This window comes from Macaca thibetana, chromosome 8, assembly GCF_024542745.1.
Source record: "Macaca thibetana thibetana isolate TM-01 chromosome 8, ASM2454274v1, whole genome shotgun sequence".
NCBI classification, from domain to species: domain Eukaryota; kingdom Metazoa; phylum Chordata; class Mammalia; order Primates; family Cercopithecidae; genus Macaca; species Macaca thibetana.
In genome coordinates, this window is record NC_065585.1 from 140,364,931 (window position 1) to 140,385,867 (window position 20,937).

At 49.6% G+C, this 20,937-nt stretch overlaps 1 protein-coding gene across 1 annotated transcript in view; it reads right to left on the reverse strand.

Annotated features, from left to right (window-relative positions):
* The window catches only part of KBTBD11 (kelch repeat and BTB domain containing 11), a 32,062-nt gene extending 11,239 nt beyond the window's left edge, over positions 1 to 20,823 (reverse strand). Inside the window, exon 1 of the mRNA XM_050800274.1 lies at positions 20,613 to 20,823. The gene's annotated coding sequence lies outside the window, so the exon portion shown is untranslated. The remainder of the gene's footprint in view (positions 1 to 20,612) is intronic.
* Positions 20,824 to 20,937: the final 114 nt, after the last annotated feature.

A 20,937-nucleotide genomic window follows, 5' to 3' on the forward strand; every position in this document is an offset into this window, starting at 1 on the left:
TCTCCAGGCCCAAATGAAAACAGGCCCACAGCTTCTGGGCAGGCAGGATCGAAGGTGGGGGAAGCAAGAAGGGAGTCGGTGCCGTTACTGACACCGATGCTCCGTGGAGATGGCTGTCCTCACACCCAGCTCTGATCCACATGTTCTCAGGACTCTTTAAGGCATAGAAAATAGTGTAAGGGGACCATCAAAATGTGCAGAATTACACAGCCTAAAGCTAGCCAGGAGGAACCACCACTCAGGAAGTATATTTTCCTTGTAAAATGCAGCCCATATTTAACTTGGCCATACGGCTACTAAAAGCAAAAGGTTCTGTGCTGTCCCGGGGGGACGAGAAAAGTGGATTCTGCTCTTAGTGCCTGCCTTCAGGATACATACAATGGTTCAGGCAACGAGATACTACAGGGATAAAAGCAAACTAAAGCCAATTGTAGGCAGTATTTTCTGTGTAGTTTAGAAATGGGGAGGGGTGTCTACTGCAGGGTGGAGTTTCTCGAGTAACTGAATAAATAAGTAAATGTTCCATGATATACCTAGCAACATGAATTAGCGTCTGTCCCACCACAGCACAATCTATACTCTTTTAACTTTTTTTTTTTTTTTATTTGAGACAGAGTCTTGCCCTTGTCACCCAGGCTGTAGTGCAATGGCACGATCTCGGCTTACTACAACCTCTGCCTCTTGGGTTCAGGCGATTCTCCTGCCTCAGCCTCCCGAGTAGCTGGGATTATAGGCACCCGCCACCGTGTCTAATTTTTGTATTTTTAGTAGAGATGGAGTTTTGCTCTGTTAGTTAGGCTGGTCTCGAATTCCTGACCTCAAGTGATCCATCCACCTCAGCCTCCCAAAGTGCTGGGATTACAGGCGTCAGCTACCACACCTGACCTCTTTTAGCTTGTTTTTCATGAAGGACATCCTAAGACACCAGCTGGACTGCAGCGTGACCTGACGACACGTAAGTCCGAACGGACACAGAGCGGTGGCGTCTATTTTGCCAGGCAGCGTTCTGGTGTGTGTTACATCATGTTCACACACGGCACCCGCAGGAGCCTTCTGGGAGGTGTTGTGATTCGCCATTTATGTGATTTCATCAATATGCATTTTATCAGCCATGCAGTTTTAAGGGGCAGAGCCAGAAATGAGCCAAGCAACTGGCTCCACTGCCCACGCCATCAGCCACCGCGCCATGATGCCTCTTGAGTCATTCAGACTCCCGGCCCCGTCCGAGCTGACGCCTGTCACAGCCATGCACAGGGCTGAGCGAAGCCTCGGGAATGTTAAGGCAGGTTGCCGGTTGCCCCTGCATCCTGTAGACAGAACCCAAGCAAGTCAGGGTGCTCTGTGCAGTTCTGAGCATGATGCAGTGGGAGACAGGGCAGCACTGGGTCCTGAGGCAGGGCAGGCCCGGCCCGGCTCCACCAGCTGTCTCCCACCTGCCCTCCTGGGGGTCATTTAGGGGAATAACAGTAGGCTGAATCTCCTAGCAGGACTTAATTGGAAGAAGTAAAAGTATTGGGAATTTCCTGAAGAAGAGCTTTTACACAATAGATATTCTTGAAGTCCATTTACCGTAGGCTGGTAAATAAAGTATTGAGCAATCTGCTCCTAACCCACTCGCCCTCATGCCTCACTCCCCTCTGTCCTACTGCACGAGCTCATGGAATTGCCTGTGGCTCTCCTGATGAACCGTCTATGGGTGTGTGTGTGTGTGTAGGGAGTATTTGTGTATTCATGTATTACTAGTGGAGCTTTTGCCTGTGCAATTCTCGCTGCCTAAGACAACCCCCATTCTGGTTTGAGGAGCAGAATTCTTGCTCATTCTTTAAGCTCAAGCTGCCATGGTGCGTTCTCTAATAAGCCTTCCTCACTTCTGGTTTTAGTTGCTCCACAGTCTGTGTTTGCAGAGAAAGTCTTATTTTAGCACCACATAGTATCATTACAGATAGGGAGGTGTATGTGTCATCCTTTTCCTTAAAAATATAAAATTCACAAAAAGGAGGGTTACCTTTCACTCTCCCATTAGCACAGGCTGGGCTCTGCAAGGGCAACTGGATGGATGGATGGATGGATGGATGGACAGATGGATGGATAGACACATGGGTGGGTGGGTGGCGGATGGACAGATAGATGGATGGATAGACAGATGAGTGATTGGATGGATAGATGGATAGATGAATGGACGTTAGCCAGGGAAACTAAAACAATGGCAACTCTGAAAATACTCAGATGAAACCACAGAGGCCGGGCATGGTGGCTCATGACTGTAATCCCAGCACTTCAGAAGGCTGAGGTGGGTGGATAACCTAAGGTCAGGAGTTTGAGGCCAGCCTGGGCAACATGGGGAGACCCTTTCCCTACTAAAAATACAAAAAAAAAAAAAAAAAAAAAAAATTAGCTGAGAGTGGTGGCGTGCAGCATTTGTAGTCCCACCTACTCGGTAGGCTGGGGTCAGAGGATCACTTGAGCCCAGGAGAGGTCAAGGCTGCAGTGAGCCAAGATCATGCCACTGCACTCCAGCCTGGGCAACCGAGTGAGACCATGTCTCAAAAATAATAACAATAATAAAGTAAAAGCAAGTTTTTAAACTACACAAAGAATGGCAGATTAAGATATTATCCACATGACAGCTCCAAGTAGGGGCTATCTCACAAAAAAGGTTTTTTAAAAAAATAAATAAATAAAAGAGATCAATAGTTATATCTGGATGTTGGATTATAGCTAGGTTTTATTATCTCCTAAATAAAATGCTGAGTTTCAATATTTTCTAAAATAAATATATGCTGCTTTTATAATCAAAAAAAGTTGGGGGTTTTAAAGCATAGAAAAAGTCTATGAAACTTGAAAAAGTCTTAAGATACAGAAAGAAAAAAAATATGAAAATAAGGATGGGGGTCGAGACGATTATTATTATGACTTTTTTTTTTACTCTTTATACATTTTTTAATCTATTATGAACAGGCATGATTTTAAACTCATATTCCTGAACTATGGGGAGCATTTCCAACCTTGGGAAATCTCTCTAGGTACCTACACCTCCAGCCAGTGTTTCCTACCCCCGCTTCCAATGTAAGAAAAAGCCTCCACCAAGCTCACGCCCCTCTCCCTGCATCCGCCCAGCCCTTCCTCCCCTGCCTGTTCCTCCTCGCCCAGCGTATCTGGGAGACGCGTGGGTCACGTGCAGGAATTAACATTTGTGTTTTTTACTGCGTGCAGGAACTGTGCGGGTGACATCAGTTACCACAGTCTCCAAACCCCCCGCGAGGTAGGCAGCACTGCCCTGTCTTCCAGTTGAGGAAACCCAGGCTCGGGGATGAGAAAACTCATCCGTGCTCCCCTTCAGGCAGCGACAAAGCGCGGCAGGAACCCGCCCCTCTTCCTGGTGGAATGAACAGGAGGGGCAGAGTCCAGGAGTGCGTGTCCTGTGTGACAATCAGGTACTGCTCAGGCACCTTTCAGAAGAGGGAGGGTGGGCTTGAAAGTTAGACGTTCCTCAACTAAAGGCCTTGGGCAGACGATCTCCCGTCTCTGGCACTTCCTCGTGTAGGACGCCCGCCTCACGGTGTTTCTGCCGGGATGAAATAAGCACGTGTCGGCAGAGCTGGAAGGTCAGTGTGTTTCTGAGGCCTTCCCTTTGGTGTCGGACACACCCAGGTCAGAGTCTCTTCCCTGTAACTTACTCCCACCAAGAGCCCAGGCAATTTGCTCAATTCAGTGATCTCGTCCTAAAACGCGAAGACCCACTCACCGGTGGGCGCCTTCTCTGCCACTCCATCACTGAGTTCCCTTAGGGAAGTGCAGGGCCCCCAGGAAGCAGGTCTCGGGATCCTGGCTGGGCTGGTCACAGCTCATTGTCCACAAGATACCCTGAGCTCTCCTGACCCGGTGTGGGCGATACACGAGCCTCTGGGCTGATGCGGGAGCAAGGGCCTTGCCCTCATGGATCACAGAGCTGGAGTCGAGGGAAAGCTCATTATCTCCAGCAGAAGAAAGGAAACAATGCACAGAGCAGAAAACCAAGAAATGGGAAGAGGACAGGAGAGTGAGACCACTGCAGCGAGTGGTGCTGAAGAACAAATTCTGGGGGCTTCTGAGGTAAGCGTGCTAATAAATGCCACTTCTGGGTTAGGCTAGTGTGCGGGGATTCCCATCCCTAGAAACTGTAATCTTTCTGCCTAAAAGCAAAAGCTACTTCACCGGGCGGTCGTGGAGTTAAACAGGGTATTCACAGGAGCACGGTGCAGCCGCTACCCTAGCAAGCCTTCCACACGCAGGTGGAGTGCCCCCCAGAACAAGGTCTTCCCAAATGACAGAGGCCCCCCAGCAGGACAAGAAGGGGGCGCCAAGGCCCGGCAGCACCTACCGGAACAGGACGCCGAGGCCCGGCAGCACCTACCCAGACAGGGCGCCGAGGCCCGGCAACACCTACCCGGACAGGACGCCGAGGCCCGGCAACACCTACCCGGACAGGGCGCCGAGGCCCGGCAGCACCTACCCGGACGGGGCGCCGAGGCCCGGCAGCACCTACCCGGACGGGGCGCCGAGGCCCGGCAGCATCTACCTGGACATGCTCCCAGCATCTTCCCGGCAAATGTCCCATTTCAGTCTCACAGTTCACACTCGAGACAGGCAGACCTACCAGCATCTTGATTCAATAAATGAAAAAATGCTCAATGCACAGAAATACTAAGTTTCTAGTCTCAGAAGACTGAGCAAAATTAGCAGCAGACCAACACCAAAGTCCAATATTCTCCTCTCTTCCTCTGTCTCTGGAGCCTTCAACAAGCGGCCTCAAAAAAAAAACAAAAAAAAAAAAAAAAAACCAAACACCTGAGACGTTGTTATCTGTTCCCTAGTAAGCTGGCGCTCACAAATTAGCAGGAATTCACCCCTGCTGGTCACAAGTTTAAGAGGTTTGGTCAGAGCCATGGATTCCAGTCCCTGTGGTCTCACCCCGTGAGGATGCCTGCTTCTGACTCTGCGGTCAGGTTCGCAGCGAGACGCAAGGGAGGTGAGGGGGCACCCGTGTGTCCGGACCCTTAGCCGCTGCCTGCTGTGAGCTCTTCGGTGAGGCGATGCATCGTGCAGAGGGGGCACCTCAGCTGTGAAACGTGTTGCGTGGATTTCCTGATCTGCTTCCTGCATCTGATTGGTGGATTTTTAAAAAATGCAAATGTTCTGAGATCCATGCCGTATGGAGCTTAGTGTCTCCGTCATTCCTTCATTGCTGACATGATGATATACCTGCATGGACCATACCTGAAGGTAGGAGAGGAATGAGATGTCCTTGCACAGGAAGTGTGCGGTCGACTTGGTCCAAACCAGATTGGACAGGGAGCTGCTGGCGCCTGCCCTCGCTCTAGTTATAACACAGACTGTGCTCACTGGAATCGCAGATTTGGAAGTACTGAAAGAAAACTGGATGAAAATAAATCAGTGCATTCACTCAAAACAGTCTTTGAGTCAGAGGAGTACAAATCTTACTCTAGGTTTCTGTGAGTGTCCTTGGGGTGCAAACTGAAAATATGTTGAAATAGGAAGCGTCTGCCCTTCCGTGTGGCTCCAATTCAAGAATTATTGATTCAGCCAAACATAAAGCATGAGTACCAAGGTCGCACCAGAGCACCAAGGCTCTGGAGAGAGGCACCGGCTGAAAGACTCTCCTGAAAGTCCAGCCCTGAAGCCCAGCTCTGAGCAATGTCTGGGTCAACTTGACTCTTTCAAAATAAATGTTTCATTTTAAAACTGAAATCAAAGTTGAGTGTCGTACCAAGGAGGCTCAGCTGGAATCGGAAATGAGAGATTCCTGGGCTGAATAAATCCTACAATTGCTCACAACTGTTCGATCTGTTAAATTCACATTGATATCTCAATATTGACAATTAATTAACAATATTCATTCATTTGCTCATTTATTGAGCAGATATATATGAAGTATTTACAATGTGCCAGACAGTGTGCCAGCTACTAAAATAGTAGCAAGCAACCAGACAGACTTAGGCCCCATGGGGCTCAAGCCTCAGCGCGGAAGGCAAGTTGAGCCACTGCACGCATTTGAATAGAGTCAGGAAACAGGACAAAGGCTTGAAGGGACCAGCAATAAGACTCCAGGAGGGGCTAATATCCAGAATCTACAAATAACTCAAACAAATTTACAAGAAAAAAGCAACCCCATCAAAAAGTTGGCAAAGAATATGAACAGACACTTCTCAAAAGACATTTACGCAGCCAACAGACACATGAAAAAATGCTCATCATCACTGGCCATCAGAGAAATGCAAATCAAAACCACAATGAGATACCATCTCACACCAGTTAGAATGGTGATCATTTAAAAGTCAGGAAACAACAGATGCCGGAGAGGATGTGGAGAAATAGGAACACTTTTATACTGTTGGCGGGAGTATAAATTCGTTCAACCATTGTGGAAGACAGTGTGGCAATTCCTCAAGGATCTAGAACTAGAAATACTATTTAACCTGGCAATCCCATTACTGGGTATATACCCAAAGGATTATAAATCATGCTACTATAAAGACACATGCACACGTATGTTTATTGAGGCACTATTCACAATAGCAAAGACTTGGAACCAACCCAAACGTCCATCAATGATAGACTGGTTAAAGAAAATGTGGCACATATACACCATGGAATACTATACAGCCATAAAAAAGGATGAGTTCATGTCCTTTGTAGGGACATGGATGAAGCTAGAAACCATCATTCTCAGCAAACTGTCACAAGGACAGAAAACCAAACACCACATGTTCTCACTCAAGAGGTGGGAATTGAACAATGAGATCACTTGGACACAAGGCAGGGAACATCACACACTGGGGCCTGTAGGGGGGTGTGGGGCTGGGGGGCTAGGGGAGGGATAGCATTAGGAGAAATATCTAATGTAAATGATGAGTTGATGGGTGCAACAAACCAACATGGCACATGTATACCTATGTATCAAACCTGCACGTTGTGCACATGTACCCTAGAACTTAAAGTATAATAATAATAATAATAAAAGAAGACTCCAGGAGATAAGGACAGATGGACCTGGTTCTTCTGTGGGGACAGGTGCATACTCCCAGAATGTGAAAGTCATGCTGCAGCCTGAGAGAGGAACAGGAGAGCAGCCAGAGGAGTCCTTGAGGTAGAGACAAGCTTGACGGGTTCTAGAGACTGAGGGTGGCTGGAGCGCAGGGAGTGCTGGGGGTCTGGCAGGGCCAGCACAGGGGCCCGGTCACCTTGACCACAACGGGATCCACTGACGGCGTTTTAAAGAAAGGAAGCAGTGACGGGAACAGTAATATGATCAGTCTTGGGTTTTAGAAAGATTGCTTTGTGTCCTTTTCTACAAAGAAGGACTGATTCAGCTACTCCTAGATGGGTTTTGTGTCACTGTTCAAATAAATGACCTAGATCTGCATGTCTCAACGTGAGTCAATTTCATGAACAAAATTTTGAATTTCTGAAGGTTTGCAGTTGCAGAAAGATACTGGATAATTCTATTTACATACATTTGAACCATTAAAAAACACCTATGTCTTCTAGGGAAGTGTAAAAACAGAGAAATGAAGGACAGGCATGGATTACTGTGTATTGATCACTTCTGAAGAGGAGGCCGGTGACAGGACCACAGGGCTTCCAGTGTCTCTGTTCACGAGATAGACTATATCACTTGGGTTCCTTCTTTTTTTTTTTTTTTTTTTTTGGAGAGATAGGGTCTTACTATGTTGCCAAGGCTGTCTTCAACTCCTGGGCTCCACGGGTCCTCCTGCATCAGCCTCCCAGAGGATTACAGGAATGAGGCACCACGCCTGGCCTCATCTGGTTTCTTACATACACACAAAAAATATTTGAAGCGTAAGTGGCAAAATGATAACATGTATTAAATCTTAGTGGGATCCATGAGTCCATGAGTGTTTCTTTGTATTGCATTATGGTGTTTGAAATATTTTACAATTTACAATTTAAAGTGTAATGCCATATGTTTAAATAACTACCATTATTTATCAATTAAGTAATCTGGCCTGCTAATAAAAATGAGTGCAAACCATACAACCTTAAACATACCTAAGTAAAGTTAATCACCAGGTAAGAATGCTCAGGTTACTTCTGTATTCTTCCTGCCTGTGCCGCTGTGTAACTTACTCAGTTACTAAAAGTTCCAGCCAAGTGGAAATATGGAAATCTAAATAAAAACTTGTGTTTTGTCATTTTTAAAGTTCTGAGCTGTTGGTTTCATAGACAGACTTGGCCAAGATCACAAACAAGTTATGGCAGAGTTGGATGTAGAACAGATTCCCAAACTCGGCCTTTTCTAATAATCTCATGGGTTTATTTGCATCACTGGTATAAACTGAAAAGAGGGCAGAAACCCCTGTCTCCTACTTCCTTTTTGTGTTTTGTTTCAGTTAAGATTTGACACAGTCCCAATTCTGCCTCACCTGCATCATCAAAAACGTCAGCATGATTCTCAAAAGTAGGATGTTATTCAGCTTGTACTTGCTACTCAGACTTCGTGATGGGGGAACAATGACCATTCGCTGCTTTAGGTCCAGGGAAAATGCCTGAGATCCCCAAAGGCAGGTGCACCGTGGCCAACCCCAAACCAGCCAGGTGACTGCGTGCAAAGGGAAGGAAGGTTGATGACATGAGAATTGATTTGTCATTGTTACTGATATTTTAGCTACTATTTTTGATGCAGAAATCAAGACTTGTGGTCTGTCAAGTAAGAGTGCAGTTCTGTGAGCAGGAAGAGCCAGTTTCATATCCAGATGGTCCTGCAATTGCCAGGCGGCAGTGTGGATGCAAAACCGATGTGTCTATAATTATACCTTGAGACTGAATAGGAACAACCTGATGTTATCATCTGTTCTTTACAAACTCTTTTAACGTCTGACTAAATATGGTTGATAGATGAAGGTTGTCCACAGACTGGTTTTTATTTCATTATTTGTTAGAAACAAGGTCTCACTGTCACCCAGGCTGGATTGCAGGGGTGCGATCATGGCTCACTGCAGCCTGGGACTCCCAAAGCGCTGGGATTCACAGGCATGAGCCAATGCACCTGGCCAACAAATTTTTATTTCATTTTTTTTCTCTAAAATGCAGGTTTGAAGTTAACATCTGTAGCGTGTTCGGGGTGAGATGAGAGAACAGTTCAGTCTCACAAAGGTGCCTATTTAGGAAAACAAGGATTCCACCTTGGCAAACGCCACATGGCACCCAGGCTGGAACCTGAGCAGGCTGCCGTGTGTGGCTTGCCGGGCGCCAGGCGCCAGGACAGACCCTGCTGTGGAAAAGCATCTCCCCCGAGACCGTCCCATGTTTGGAATTCCCGAGGGGGAAACCCCTAAGTGCATGAGACAGTTTCAGAGGAATAAAGCCAGGTGGCGCGGGAGTTGGCCAGGTCAGGCAGGCTGCCTCTCTGCAGAGAAGCAAAGCACACCCTGATCTTTGCTCTGATGAGCTCCTGACAGCTCACCCTCACCAAGGTCTGTGTGGGCTCCACCTGTGGAAACCTCATGAGGTGCTCTCCTGTAAGAGCTCTGCCTTCTCCTGCCAGGTCACCTGCATTCGGCCATCGGCCGCCCTCTTTGGGGGTCTCTGGTGAGCCGCCTCCCACTCTGACTGGCTCTCGGCAACAGGAGTTCCTACAGAAGGGCTTTTGATTTTGTCCAGGGGCTTCCAAGGACCCAGGGCATACTGTGGATGCCCCATAGAGCATGAGAACGCGATACCTGATCACTCTGCCACGCCATTCCACCCTGATTCGAAAGCACATGACCTTCTAGTCGCAGCGACTCAGTCCGTGAAACACCCTTATGTTGGGCTTTGCCAACAGAGACCCTTTCAGATAACAGCCGAGAAGGCCAAACAGCAGCAACATGGCCTGAAACGTACATGGCCTTAAAGCGGGGTTTCATTTCCAGTGATCGGCTGCCACTTTTGCTTAATGATATGACCTTTTACTGCAGGAGATGCCACTAAACTAATCACAGTTTGTTTCAAAAGTCTGCCACATCTGCCCAAATGCTATGACTTCCTGTTCCTGTGGGAATTCAAGCATGAAGCATGGTTTTGCGTGCCTACCCTACGTGTGTTTTTTAGGTGGCCACTCACCTAGCTGTTCATGTGTGACTTTTAATTAATTTTTTAAAGAATTTTTAGAGATGGGGTCTCACTATGTTGCCCAGGCTGGTCTCGAACTCCTGGGCTCAAGTGAGCCTCCCACCTCGGCCTCTCAAAGTGTTGGCCTGAGCCACTGTGCCTGGCCCACGTGTGACCCTTTTTTTATGTTTCATTTTTTTGAGCTGGAGTTTCGCTCTTGTTGCCCAGGCTGGAGTGCAATGGCGTGATCTCGGCTCACTGCAACCTCTGCCACCTGGGTTCACGCCATTCTCCTGCCTCAGCCTCCCGAGTAGCTGGGATTACAGGCACCCGCCACCACGCCTGGCTAATTTTTGTGTTTTTAGTAGAGATGGGATTTCACCTTGTTGGCTGGGCTGGTCTCAAACTCCTCAGGTGATCCACCCACCTCAGCCTCCCAAAGTGCTGGAATACAGGTGTGAGCCACCACGCCCAGCCCCATGCATGACTTTTTTGATGCATATTTCCAGTTTGTACGTTAGACTTCGACAAAATTTTCTTTAAAAAGCAATTCGTGCCTCCAAGCGGTCTCCAAGTTAATTGGGAGACGTAAGCTAAACACCAGTGAAATACATTTCAACATGCATGGTCTTACTTGCACAAGATGGCCCCAGGTCCTGTAGGGACAATGTGGAAAGTCATCAGCTTGACCCTCATGGAGGTGCCGTCAAGCACAACCAGTGAAGACCCAAAGCAGAAAAGATGCATCATGAGGTCATGCAGCAAGTGCTGAGGGAGGTGTTACAAGATAACCCAACAGATGATGGAAAGAGAGAGGGAGTCACTCCCCAGCACCCTGGTCAGGTCACGGAGAGGTGGCAGGCACAGGGTTATGAGGAGCACCCAGCTGCCCGGGACAGGACTTCAGGAAGAGGAGCATCGTGACTAGGGACAGATGTATGGCGGCTGTTACGTCCTGGCTGAGGAGTTCAGCTGTGATGACCTGGCCTAGATGAGGTCATCCTTTTTGGAGCATGGAGGTGGCACACAGGGTTACAGCAGAGGTGACATGATTCCGTGGGGACACAGCAGACGTGCCCAAGGCTGCCAAGTTCTAGGTGTGGCTATGCTTTTGTGGGTGGCACAGAAGGGAGTCCACCCAACTCCAGGCCTCTAGCAGGTCACTGCTGCCTCAGGGCACACATGCCCAACATGTGGCAGGAGGGGACGGGGTACAGTCAACATTATCTAAACCAAACCTCACCCAGGACATCAAAAGAGCCCCCCTGGCCGGGCATGGTGGCTCATGCCTGTAATCCCAGTGCTCTGGGAGGCGAGGTGAGTGGATCACTTGAGGTCAGCAGTTCGAGACCAGCCTGGGTAACATGGTAATACCCCGTGTCTACTAAAAACACAAAAATTAGTTGGGCATGGTGGTGCGTGCCTATAATCCCAGCTACTCAGGAGGCTTGAATCTGGGAGATGGAAGTTGTAGTGAGCTGAGATCACACCACTGCATTCCAGCCTGGACGACACAGTGAGATCCTGTCTTTAAAAAAAAAAAAAGTGCTCAGCAACTTGTACTAAAATTTTACTTCTGATGAATTGGCCCCTCTGGCATTATAAAATGCTGCTGGCATTAGACAAAGCTTCTGTGTGCTGCTTGACGGTTTTAACTTGAAGTCGATTTTAGCTTATATAAGCATAGCTCTCTGTGCTCTCCAATGCTTTCCATTTGCATGGAGTATCTGTTCCCATCCCTTCACTCTGAGTCTGTGTTTCCTCAAAGGCCAAGTAGGTCTCTTGTAGGCAGCATACAGTGGGGTCGTATACATTTTTAACCCATTCATACACTCTATGTCTTTTGATTGGAGAATTTAATGCATTTATGTCCAAAGTAATTATGGTAGGTAAGAACTTATGACTCCCATTCTCTTAATTGTTTTCTGGTTGTTTTGTGGGTCTTTTGTTCCTTTCTTCCTCTCTTGCTGTCTTCTTTTGTCATTAGATTTTCTCTTGTGGTATGCTTTGATTCTTGACTTTCTACCTTTTGTGTATCTACTATAGGTTTTTGCTTTGTGGTCACTATATTTTATGTGGAAGCTTACATAAAATACCTTACAGTTCTAACAGTCTATTTTAAGCTGACGATTTAACTGATTGAATAAAATAACTCTACACTTTAAACTCCGGCCCCCCCACCCATTTTATGCTTTTGATGTCACTAATGACAGGTTTTTGTACTGTATATCCCTTAACATATTACCATAGCTGTATTATCCAGGGTTCTCCAGAGAACCAGAACCAACAGGAAGGCTAGATAGATGGGTAGATGAGAGGGGATTTACCAGGGGAACTGGCTCACACCGTTATGCAGGCTGAGAATCCCACAACAGGCTATCTGCAAGCTGCAGAACCAGAGAAGCCAGTGGCATGGCTCAGTCTATCGTCAGAGGCCTCAGAACCAGGGAAGCCAACAGAGCAACTTAGTCCAAGGCTGAAGGCCTGAGAACCCAGGGGGTCACTGGCGCAAGTCCCAGAGTCCAAAGGCTGGAAAACCTTGAGCTTTTATGTCCAAGGGCAGAAGATGGTGTCCCAGCTTCAGGACAGGGGAGAGGGGGCGGGGGAGAGAAAGAATTTGGCTTTCTTCTGCCATTTTCTTCTATCTGGGCTCTCAGACAATTGGATGGTGCTGAGGGCAAATCTTCCTCACAGTGGTTCAAATGCCAGTCTCTTCCCAGAACACCCTCACAGACACTTCCAGAAATAATACTTTACAAGCTATTGGGGTATCCCTTAATCTACTCAAGTTGACACCTGAAATTAACCATCACAGTATCTTTTATTGTTTAATAGTTTTGTCTTTCAGTCTTCAGACTAAAGATGTAGTTAATTTACATACCACCATTACAGTGTTCGAGTATTGTGAATTCAACTGTTTACTTACATTTACCAGCGAATTTTACACTTTTCAATGTTTTTGTGTTACTAATTAATGTCCTTTTCTTTCAGCTTGAAGAATTCCCTTAAGCATTTCTTATAAGACAGGTCTGGTGGTGGTGAACTCCCTCAGCTGATGTTTGCCTGGGAAAGTCCTTCTCTCTCCTTCATTTCTAAATGACAGCCTTTCTGGGTACAGAAATTTTGGTTGGCAAGCTTTTATTTCCTTCAGCGCTCTGAATAGATCACCCCACTCTCTCTTGGCCTGTTAGGTTTCTGCTGTGAAATTCACTGACAGGCTCACAGGGTCACACAGCCAATTAGGGTTGGGGCTAAAATTAAAAACCAGACCCTGAGATCCTACGGCCCTTGTTACTATTTTGCACTATTGCAATGCCAGACATATGAAACAAGCTGAAAACAAGTCTGTGATCCAGCCGTTCATAAAGATTTCCACAAACCCCATGAAACTGCGGGAGACTCAGCCCATGCAACAAGCAGGCAGGCTTTCTGTGGCCCGTCGGGTTGAGCAGATGGCTAAAGTCGTGCTGAAAATTGTGAGGCACTCATCTGCTCTCGCTGGCACTCTCTGAGAAAAGACAGTTAATAGAACCAGGAGATGGTGTCCCTGCCCTGCCCCTGCCCTGGCGGCTGCACGGTGCCACCTCCAGCTGGCGGAGGCTCCAGGGCAGGGACAAGCACCTCTCAGCACACGCTGCCACTACAAACCACACCCCAGCCACCCCATCCGGATGCGGAAGCACGTGGTGTCCCCCGTGGAGGCTACCAGCAGCGTGGAACCAGAGGCTGTAGCTTCATGGAGCTCATTTCAAAAGTTCTGATTATCGGCCGGGCGCGGTGGCTCACGTCTGTAATCCCAGCACTTTGGGAGGCCAAGGCAGGCAGATCATGAGGTCAAGAGATTGGGACCATCCTGGCCAACATGGTGAAACCCCATCTCTACTAAAAATACAAAAATTAGCCAGGCGTGGTGGCGCACGCTTGTGATCCCAGCTACTCGGGAGGCTGAGGCAGGAGAATTGCTTGAACCCGGGAGGTGGAGCTTGCAGTGAGCCGAGATCGCGCCACTCACTCCAGCCTGGTGACAGAGCGAGACTCCGTCTCAAAAAAAAAGTTTGATTATCAGTATTTCACTTCATTTAGGCCGGCACACAGACTGGGCCTCTATCTTCTTATCTCAATATTTGTCCTCAAAATATCAAATCCCATCCAGTAGGATGTCATGCTTGGACACGGGATTCTATAAATCCCAGCAGATTCATAGAAAACGAAACACAGCAGCATTTTTAGGTAATTGAACGATGAAATACTGCCAGCTCAGGCTACAGGGAACAGATTCAGTACAAAGCGAGACTGGGCATTGGACTCCCAAAGTACTCTGGGCAGGATGCAAAAAAAAACCTCTCAGCTACAAACACAGGCCTCTCCAGGGAAAGGAAGAGCCACTCCCCAAACAAATCCAAGAGCCCAGAGGGTACAGCCAGGAGCGTGGAAGCCACCCAGGATGAGGCCCCAGCCCTGTCCAGAGGCTGCCGACCAGCACCCAGCTGCACTTCAGGACCACGTGGGCCAGAGACCCCTGTCTGCCGCCCACTTCCCCCTTTCTGAACAGGAAGGTTATGATAAGTACTTTTATGTGTCCACTCGGTTAGGCCATAGTACCCAGATATTCAATCAGTCATAGTCCGAACGTCACTGTGAAGGGTTTTTTTTTTTTGTTTTATTGTTTTGTTTGAGATAGAGTCTCGCTCTGTAGCCCAGGCTGGAGTGCAGTGGCGCAATCTCGACTCATTGCAAACTCCACCTCCCGGGTCATGCGATTCTCATGCCTCAGCCTCCTGACTAGCTGGGATCACAAGCACGCACCACTGCACCTGGCTAATTTTTGTGTTTTTAGTAGAGATGGGGGTTTCACCATGTTGGCCAGGCTGGTCTCAAACTCCTGACCTCAAGTGATCTGCCTACCTCAGCCTCCCAAAGTGCTGGGAGCCATGGCACCTGGCCTAAGCGTGTTTTTTTATGACATGATTAACATTTACATGGGAAGATTCTGAGTAAAACATGTTTCTATTCACAATATGGGTGGGCCTCATCCAATCAGTCAAAGCCTTAAGAGAAAAAACTGAGGTGGCCCGAGGAAGAGGGACTGTAACACCAGCACTTCCTTGGGTCTCCAGTCTGCCGGCCTGCCCTGCAGATCTCAAACTTGCTCCGTCACCATCAGATGAGCCAGGCCCTTCAATCTTGCTCTCTAATCCCTCTCACATGCGTAGACACACACACACACACACACACACGCACACACTGTACCCAGTTGGTTCTGTTTCCCTGGAGAACTCTGACCAGCACACACACACACACACACACACACACACACACGCACACACGTACCCAGTTGGTTCTGTTTCCCTGGAGAACTCTGACCAGCACGAGGGCCTACAGCAGTTCTCCTGTGCCTGCCCAGGCCTGTACACTGTGGGCTGGAGGTGGGTCTCTCATCGCTTTGGAGCACCAGCCTTCGCCTCGGAGGAGGGACTAGAGCCCAGGGAGGCACTTTCACACCTGGCTTCCATGATGAGTTCCTGGAGCCCAAGCCTGATGCCACAACAGAATGAGATTTGGGGATTGCCGTGGCCTTTTTTATGTGGAAGAGACATGACCTTAGTGGAAAGAGCAGATTCTGTTTTCCAAAGATGCGCCATGGATGCACCCCGCTCGGCACGCCCTTCCGGCCCAGTGAGCTTCCCCTCTGCTCACAGCTGGGACCCCGTTCCCTCCCCTTCTACATGGCCGGCCGGGGACTGAGGGGGAAGCAACACAACATGAACCCCCACCTTGTGAGAAAGGTGACCAGTTCCACCTGCTGTTTTCTCAGGCCACAGTCCGTGGTGACCCTGACTCAACACACAGGGAGTCCACTGCATCAAGGCTGCCACGCTGGAGCGAGTACACGGACGGCCACAGAGTGACGGGGGAGGTCCCTGAGGGGCCCCTGCTGCACCAGCCCCAAATGTGTCAATCCTCCTGGCGCAAGCCTCAGGCAGCAAGTCAGGAGCCTCCATGGTTCCAGCCCTTGGCCTTCAAGTTCCGCATCTGGTGCTGACTGGCACCAAGGTGAGCTGTGCCCAGCGAGACTGCAGACTTTTAAGCAAAATGAATGCTATTGCTACTAACACAGGAACAGAAAACCCAACACCACAAGTTCTCACTTATAAGTGGGAGCTGAACAATGAGAACACATGGACACAGGGAGGGGAACAACACACACTGGGGCCTGTAGGGGGCAGTGGAGGGAGAGCATCAGGATAAATAGCTAATGCCTGCTGGGTTTAATACGTAGGTGATGGGTTGATGGGTGCAGCAAACCACCATGGCACACGTTTACCTATGTAACAAACCTGCACCTCCCGCACATGTAGCCTGGAACTTAAAATAAAATATAAATAAATAAATGCTATTGCTTTAAGCCACTAAGTTGTGCGTGGCTTATTCAACAACCATGATATTGGAACAAGGGTCTTGCTATGAATATTGAGAACTGTGGACTGCATCTTGCAGGAAAGGGAAGCTATGAAAGGCCCAATATTGTAAGATCTTAAAAAAATAATTGCTCTGAGCTGGGCGTAGTGGTTCATGCCTGTAATCCCAGCACTTTGGGAGGCCAAGGCAGGAAGATCACCTGAGGCCAGGAGTTCGAGACCAGCCTGGCCAACATGCTGAGACCCCATCTCTACTAAAAGTACAAAAAAAAAATTGAGCTGGATGTGGTGGTGGGCGCCTGTAATCCCAGCTACTCGAGAGGCTGAGACATGAGAATTGCTTGAACTCGGGAGGTGGAGGTTGCAGTGAGCCGAGATGGTACCACTGCACTCCAGCCTGGATTATAGAGCAAGACTCCATCTCAAAATATTATAATTATTATTATTATTATTATTATTATTCTGACTTCTGTAGGAGGGTCTGTTCAAAGAGAGGACATGCAGAGCCTCTCCAGAGACTACTACAGAAGTCCAAGCATGAGATGGAGGTGGCCTGGACAAAGATGGTAGACTTCGTAGAAGCACGCCCGTACATATGTCCCCAGGACTCCACGTCTTTATGATAAAACAGTAACAATACCATCTAACATCGGCACTGTGGTTTTTCATTTACAAAACATTCTATGTGCCTCCTCCTATGTAATGATTTCACTTTAGGATTTGGGATGTCTCCATGCTACAAAATTAATCCATGTGAAACTCCATCAAGCTCTAAAGCAGGGATCTCCAATCTTTTGGCTTCCCTGGGCCATACTGGAAGAACTGTCTTGGGTCACACACAAAACAGACTAACACTAATGACAGCTGATGAGCTAAAATAATAATAATAAAAAAAAAAAAACTCATAATGTTTTAAGAAAGTTTACAAATCTGTGTTGGGCCACATTCAAAGCTGTCCTGGGCCACAAGTGGCTTGTGGGCCGTGGGCTGTAGGAGCTTGCTCTAAAGTGTGAAGGTCCATCAATTTATGAGAAGGAAATGCCACAAGTCAGTCATAAAATCGGGTGACATTACACTTTTACTAGGCTCTGCTCCAGCGCCCCTCGCTGGCCTTTCCATGCTCTGGTCCTCACCACAGGGCCTTTGCATACGATGTTGCCACAAACTTCCCCCTCCTGGGCTCCTGAGCCACCCCTCTCACCCCTTAGTTCTCGGCCTTAGAGTCCTCTGTTACGTGCATTCCCGGGAATGTATTCCTCTCCTTCAAAGCACTAGTCTCTGTGTGTTATCACCTAAGAATTAACATAATTATATGCTGAATGCCTTTCACTGTATTAAAGTCTCAGCTGCAGAGAGCAGGGAACTAGGCTGACTTTACTTGCAACTGTATCCCCAGCACCTAGGACTGTGCCTGACCCACAGCAGGGTGGCGGAGGGTGGAGGGGAGGGAGGGCGGGGTAACTCCACAAATATTCAGAAGGAAATTCATGCTAATCCTTCAAACAAAACGCACGTAAGACATGCAACGGTTTCTATTTCCAAGACACCATTTCAAAATCATTTCTAGCAGGAACCTGGCTGTTAGCAAAAAGCAAACTCCTACATGTTTTAATTTATTCTTAAAGTTTTTGCTCATTGTTAAATACTTTGCAAATATGTGCTGGGTACCAACACTATAATTTTAGCTTAATTACGATGATTTCAAGAGAAAAAAAAAAAAACTCAAGACCACAACTGACACGATGAACCCTTGACCTCCGGAGAAGGGCAGATACTGCCCCGAGTCACCCAGGGAACATATGCTGAATGACAGCCTGGTTTGTGATCAGGACACCCGCTGTTCTCCCGGCCCTTCTCAAGCCCACTCAGACACCACTCCTCCTTGATCACAGCCTTGGATGCAAGAAGGCTTAGAGGCACTGCAGCTGCCTAAGTGATTCCAGATTTGCAGGAAAGCTATTATTACTGAACAATCTGTGCTATTGGTATTTAGAAAACAACTGAAACATGTGCCCAGATGGAGGCATCCACAGCACGGAGAGTCTCTGGATCAGCACAGGGACAAAGACGAGACCTGCTGGGTTCCCACTGCGAAGGTTGCTACTTGTACCGGAACATACGGAAACCCCACTGAGCGGGTTTGCCTTGGAGTTTACAAATGATGCAATGACCTCCAAACCACCTTTCCGGATTCTTCCATCCTCCCAGGGCAAGGTGCTCTGAGGGTCAAGTTAGGCCCAGACATCAGTCAACACAGAGTCCTGCTCCCTGGGAATTTCTTTAGTTTCAGAGTCACAACATTAAGTTTTCTCCCCTCCTCCCAAGCCCAATGCTGGCTTAAATACAGTCATGAATGGTTCAGATGCAGACAGGTTCTGAGACATGGTAGTTAGGTGACTTCATCACTGTGCAAACATCACACAGGGTACTTATACACCTAGACGGTGCAGCCTGCTACACACCTGAGCTCCACTGCACAGTCTCCTGCTCCAGACTGCACACCTGTACAGCGCACACAATACTGCAGGCAATTGTAACACAATGGTGTTTGTGTATCTACACATTTCTAAGCATGAAAGAGACACAAGGAAAACAGTCTTATAATCTTACGGGACCACCGTCATCTTGGCGGTCTGTAATTGATCCGAACGTAGCTGTGCTAACGTATGACTATACTGTAAGCTACATTTTTAACTAATTTTATTATGTGCTTTATAATGCTATGGCCAGCAATGCCTGTGCAACTGACATGAAAAGTTCAAAGGCTTTATCTCATTACAATTTTTGCTTAGTTATGCCCTGATGGGAGCATTGCAATGCCAATTACCATAAATTTGCAGGCATCAGGTTGTTGCTGGAGCAAATCTGAAGGCAATGAACGCTCCCTTCCGTGATGTCAGGAGTGGGGAGGATTATTCTAATAATGTACACTATTAGCTCAGGATAAAAGACTGAAGGGTTCCATTGACATCCATTAAGGGTTCCTAATTGGAGCCCGAGTAACGGCTCCTTAGTGGGAAATGGAGGCGGGAACCCGGCGAACTTCTCACTTAGTGCCTGAAGGGATGGCAGGAACTTTAAAATCTGACGGCGGTGCCTTTCGTGGGCTGAGTAGAATAAAGCTCGCTGCACTGATTTGTTCCTTTTCTCTTCCTTAGAATAGACACTGGAGTGGGTGGAGGGGGAAACGGTTTTGCAGGACTCTAAAAAGGTGAAGGGACTTTGGTTAACCCTCTTTTCCTGCTCCAGAAGGAGCCCCGCCTGAGAGGAGGGACCCCTGCGGAATCCCGCCCAGACCGCCCGGAGGTCTCCCCAGCACGTGGGGCGGGGGCTGGAGGGGGTGCCCGGCAGGGCTCGGGAGCCGCGGCGTGGTGGGGCGGGTGGTTCGGGGTGCTCAGGGCTCGCGGGGGTCAGCGGCCCGGACACCCCCGCACCCCGCGCGCAGCCGCGGAGGCCCAAGGGCCGCGCTCCCCTTCCCGGGGCCCCGAGTCCAAGAGGGACCCCCGTCCGCTCCGGACAGCCGATCCCCGCGACCGCCGAGAGCCAAGCGGAGCAACCCCGGGTGGAGCCCCCGCCCCGGCCCCGCGCGCTTGGCTTCGGCTTCAGCTCCGGCTTGTGCTCCGGCGGGGGCGGCGGGACCCTCGGCGGGGGGCGGTGACCATGGGCGCGGCGCGGGCAGCTCATTGTCTTCAGGCCGGAGTCGCCGCGTCCCGGGGGAGGCTCTGGGGCAGACCCCGCGCGGAGGCCCCCACGCCCCCTACGCGCCCTCCCGGGGGCTGAGCGGAGACCACCCACCGCCGCCCACCACGCCGCAGGCAGCACCGCCCCCTCCCCTCCCCTCCCCTCCGCTCCCCTCCCCTCCCCTTCGCTCCCCTCCCCTCCCTTCCGCTCCCCTCCGCTCCCCTCCCTTCCCGTGCCGGCCTCGCCTCCCCTCCGCGCCTCTCCCCTGCCGGCCTCTCCTTTGCTCCCCTCCTGCCTTCTGCCGCCCTCGCCGACCATCCCCCGCCCCTCCGACCCGCGCCTCGGGCTCCTTCCAGCTCTGCCCGCCGGGCCCCGCCGCTGCCTCCCCGGGGTCCGCCCTACCTCGCCGCGGCTCCTCTTCAGCCCCCGGGCCCGGGACGCGCAGCCTGGCGGGTGGGCTCCGGCGCATGCGCGCGGCCTCCTCCCAGCACCTGTGGGAGCCGCGGCCCGGCCTCTCCGAGCACCTGCGAGCGCTCCTGCTCCTCCGACCCGCAGCGGGGCGTGGGCGGCAGAGGGGGCGGCGGACCGGCCTCTCCGCCTCTCCAGGCCGCGCGGAGCCAGCGCTCCGGCTCCCGGCTGCGAGGGGCGCGCGCGGGGTGCGGGGAGGGGGGCGAGCGCGTGCACACGGGGCGTTCTCGGGCGCGCGCCGCCTGGCCGGGTCTGCGGA